Below are 5,362 nucleotides of genomic sequence, written 5' to 3' on the forward strand. Positions count from 1 at the left end.
ACGCATGTGTGATAACACACCACCAACAGGACTGCACTGCTCTGAGAGTCACAGAGTCACAGAGTCACAGAGTCACAGTCACAGAGTCACAGAGACACAGAGTCACAGAATCACAGAGTCACAGAGTCACAGAATCACAGAGTCACAGAGTCACAGAATCACAGAATCACAGAGTCACAGAGTCACAGAATCACAGAGTCACAGAGACACAGAGTCACAGAGAGACAGAGTCACAGAGTCACAGAATCACAGAGTCACAGAGTCACAGAGAGACAGAGTCACAGAGTCACAGAATCACAGAGTCACAGAGTCACAGAGTCACAGAGACACAGAGTCACAGAGTCACAGAGTCACAGAGTCACAGAGTCACAGAATCACAGAATCACAGAGTCACAGAGTCACAGAATCACAGAATCACAGAGTGACAGAGTCACAGTCACAGAGTCACAGATTCACAGAATCACAGAGTCTCAGAGTCACAGAGTCACAGAATCACAGAATCGGGCTGAATCTGTATGCAGACAGCTACCCTGGCCTGGAGAGAACGCACTGAATTGTGGGAGACTGCCATTTTAGTAAGCTGATCAGGATGTTGGAGAGAAAAAAGTTTTTTTTTTTTTTTCATCTTTTATAATACTTATACCTGCATCTGGACAGTATATACACACAGCTACAGAAAAGGTTAAATTCTCATTTGAAGAATTCTGCAAGGCATCGACTTGTTTGTGAAAACAAAACAATCGCTCTCTGTGACTCTAACTCTCCTGGGTTTCCGGACACGTATCACTGGACTATGTTTCCCGTCACAGCTAATCCATTCACTAACAACTTTCACTGCAAACCGGCCTCCAGGACAATAAAGAGAAGACAAGGCCCTTCTTGTAAAAAACACATTAAACATTTCAGTGATCAAGCAGCCGTTCTCATCCAGAGCGACTTAGGAGTCCGAGGACGTAGAGAAGGGGGTAACGCGGTGTGAGGGGTGCAGAACTAACGCACACAGCATGCGAAACGGTAAACAAGCTGTTTGTATGCAGAGACACAAGCCGGGAGTCAGAACGTTTCCTCCCCAAAAGAGGGGCTGTCACAGGCGGCACTGCAGCGCTTTATAGCAGGGCTTTTAAATAGCGCAGAATCAAATGGCACCTCTTTCAAGATCAAATGAGGTGAAATACGTCCGTACTTCTGTCTGTGTGGGGGCCCGGACTGGGCTCAGAGAGGAGAAACAGAAACGCCTTGTGTGTGTGTGTGTGTGTGTGTGTGTGTTTGTATGTGTGTGTGTTTGTGTGTGTGTTTGTGTGTATGTGTTTGTGTGTGTGTGTGTTTGTATGTGTGTTTGTGTGTTTGTGTGTTTGTGTGTGTGTTTGTATGTATGTGTGTGTGTTTGTGTGTGTGTTTGTATGTGTGTGTGTGTTTGTATGTGTGTTTGTGTGTGTTTGTGTTTGTGTGTTTGTGTGTGTGTTTGTATGCGTGTGTGTTTGTGTGTGTGTGTGTGTTTGTGTGTGTGTTTGAGTGTGTGCGCACGTTAGTGCGGAAACAGCAACTGAAAATAAATACGTTAATAACTGTAATGTAACACGTGAAGATGTGTGATTGCGTGTGTGTGTTTGTGTGCGTGTGTGTTTGTGTGTGTGGTCCTGTCTGTGTTAGTGTACATGTTTGTTTGAGTTAGTGTATGTGTATTAGTGTGCTTGCGTATTAGTGTCTGTATTAGTGTACATGTTTGTGTATTAGTGTCTGTATTAGTGTACATGTTTGTGTATTAGTGTCTGTGTTGGTGTGCATTTTTGTGTATTAGTGTCTGTGTGTATATGCGTGTTGTGTGCACTTCACAGAGGGACTTTTTTGAGTAAGATGTTCTTTAGGAGCACATTGCAGGTTCCCTGTTTGTAGTTCAGACTGGGACCAAATGGTAAGAATAACTTCTGGTCTTAATGGTACTGAAAGAGATACCGTCCTAAACCCAAACCCAAATGAACCCGGCTGATTCATCGGCTCTGGACAGGAAGAAATGTGGGCACTGTGTGAGAGACCTGAAGGTTCTGGAGGTCCACCATGTGAGAGACCTCCTCTGGAGGTCCACTGTGTGAGAGACCTCCTCTGGAGGTCCACTGTGTGAGAGACCTCCTCTGGAGGTCCACTGTGTGAGAGACCTCCTCCGGAGGTCCACCGTGTGAGAGACCTCCTCTGGAGGTCCACCGTGTGAGAGACCAGGAGGTCTGGAGAGCAGATTCTGTGTTGATTCCCACTGACTAATCTGGAACTGGTTCTGTGTCTGACTTGTTTCTGATCTGGTCAGGAGCCGGTACAGTCTATGTTATATATATGTGTGTATGTTCAGGTCAGGAGCAGGTACAGTCTATGTTATATATATGTGTGTATGATCTGGTCAGGAGCAGGTACAGTCTATGTTATATATATGTGTGTATGTTATATATATGTGTGTATGTTATATATGTGTGTATGTGTGTGCCTGTACAGTCTATGTTATATATATGTGTGTATGTTATATATATGTTGAGAAGTGTGAGAGGTAATTTCAGCTCCGCAAGAAAAGTGTAAAATCGTACGCCCGTTCTCAATCAACGTTTAAAAACACTCCTCCTGTTCTACACACTCCCAGCAAGTTACGGGACGTTGTGCAGCTGCCAGACCCTGTGTGCTCTGTGTGCGTCCAACCAGACCCTGTGTGCTCTGTGTGTGTCCAACCAGACCCTGTGTGCTCTGTGTGTCCAACCAGACCCTGTGTGCTCTGTGTGTGTCCAACCAGACCCTGTGTGCTCTGTGTGTGTCCAACCAGACCCTGTGTGCTCTGTGTGTGTCCAACCAGACCCTGTGTGCTCTGTGTGTGTCCAACCAGACCCTGTGTGCTCTGTGTGTGTCCAACCAGACCCTGTGTGCTCTGTGTGTGTCCAACCAGACCCTGTGTGCTCTGTGTGTGTCCAACCAGACCCTGTGTGCTCTGTGTGCTCTGTGTGTGTCCAACCAGACCCTGTGTGCTCTGTGTGTGTCCAACCAGACCCTGTGTGCTCTGTGTGTGTCCAACCAGACCCTGTGTGCTCTGTGTGTGTCCAACCCGACCCTGTGTGCTCTGTGTGTGTCCAACCAGACCCTGTGTGCTCTGTGTGTGTCCAACCAGACCCTGTGTGCTCTGTGTGTGTCCAACCAGACCCTGTGTGCTCTGTGTGTGTCACACGGAACATATCAGTGTGTGAAAAGGCCAGTATGTTAATGCAGAGTATATATGTATATACACACACACACACACACACGCACACACACAGTATATATATATATATGTATATAGGCGGCACGTGTATATGGTGCAGTGGGTAGCACTGCCGCCTCACAGCAAGGAGGTCCTGGGTTTGAATCCCGGTCGGCCGGGGCCTCTCTGTGCGGAGTTTGCATGTTCTCCCCGTGTCTGCGTGGGTTTCCTCCGGGTACTCCGGTTTCCTCCCACAGTCCAAAGACATGCAGGTTAGGCTGATTGGAGAGTCTAAATTGCCCGTAGGTATGAGTGTGTGAGTGAATGGTGTGTGTGCCCTGCGATGGACTGGCGACCTGTCCAGGGTGTATTCCTGCCTTTCGCCCAATGTATGCTGGGATAGGCTCCAGCCCCCCTGCAACCCTGTTCAGGATAAGCGGGTTAAGATAATGGATGGATGGATGGATATATGTATATGCACACACACACACACACACAGTACACACACGCACGCACACACACACACACACACACACACAGACAGAGTCAGGTCCGTAAATATTTGGACATTGACAAAGTCATTGCTATTTTAGCTGTCCACCACAGGATATTGCAGTTGTAATGAATATGAGCTCAGAGTGCAGATTTTCAGCTTTAATGTGAGGGCGAATCACAGCCCTTTTCATACATAGGCCCCCCAATTTTAGGGACTCAAAAATAATTGGACAAATTAACATAATAATCATTTTTTGTATACTTGGTTTCATAGCCTTTGTATGCCATGACTTTGTGACGTATCAACAACATCATCATCATCAACACTGGATATCTTAATTTCAGGTTGCGCTACAAGTGATATTATAACTAAGGTTGCATTTGAGTGGATCTCCATGGGAATTGGGGGGCGGGACTAGATTCAACTGTAAATTAAGCTGATTCAGTATGGAACACATTTGTTGGCTAAATGGCTTCAAGCTGTAAATGGTCCAAGGTATCAAATCGATCAATCAGTTAAAACTTTATTTATATAGCACTTTTCATACAATAGAATGCAGCACAATTGATTGCTTCACATAATATAACAATACAATAATCAAACAAATCAAGTAAAACAAACAAATCAAACAGTGTGATCAAACAGTGTGACGCAAATGAGCCTTGAATGAGCTTGCGCTGTAGTGCGATAAGCAGCAGATATGGACAGATCACTTCAAGGGTTGTTTCTCCTGAATAATTCTGACTTAAAGCCATTTAGCAAAGATGTGTTCTATACTGTATCAGCATAATTTAAAGCTACCCAACCAAACTGAAGGAACTCATGGATGAAACCAGGCATTATGTTGTTCCAGCTGGCAGACCTGGGTCAAATAAGTCATTGTTTTGGATTCAAATATTTTTGGAGAATTGCGACGATAAAGAGGACCAGTAGGCAGAGAGTATTTAATATGTTCCAATACGCCAGACACACTTAGTAAACATAGAAAAGTACCTGAAGCCATAACCATGAAGTAACTTTCTGAACCCCATAATGCACAAAGTTATCACAGGTTTCTGACCAATGAAATTCATCATGAAAATCATCACTACAGCAAATCCTCAGAGTCAATTGCAACATGCTTAACTCAGGTTTAAACCCTTTAGCAAGAGCACAATTATTACAATTATTCAAATCTGTGACCTAAGGACTAGCTGCTCCAGGTGTAATGGAGTTCTGTGGCCTGGGGTTTCAGCCTGAACGTTAACCCTTCATCTGACGGCAGTGTGCTGAACCATGAAGCAAGAAACAACCAGTTTAAGCCATTGTTAATTTAAATAATGAACATATAATAATTATTATTGGTTGATAAGAATTTATAAATAAATTATAAATAAACAGGTTATCAATGTCATCTCGTTTTCCCCCAATACAAATAAAATAAGGTCGTTTAAAAAACATTTTTCGCAGTTTAGGCTGTGTGACTTGCTACACAGAAATGATGATTCCCAGATCAGCTGATTGGTTCTCATTGGGATCTGACCCCGTAATGAAGGCTGCCAACACTGATCTGGGATCGGATCGGAAGGTTCGCGCTGCTAATCTGTCGCCAGTGTGAACTGGCGCTCCCGCGCACGTATAAAGCGTGACAGCGAACACCATTTGCAGGGTACCTGTAG

Source organism: Conger conger, chromosome 10 (assembly GCF_963514075.1).
Source record: "Conger conger chromosome 10, fConCon1.1, whole genome shotgun sequence".
Classification (NCBI taxonomy): domain Eukaryota; kingdom Metazoa; phylum Chordata; class Actinopteri; order Anguilliformes; family Congridae; genus Conger; species Conger conger.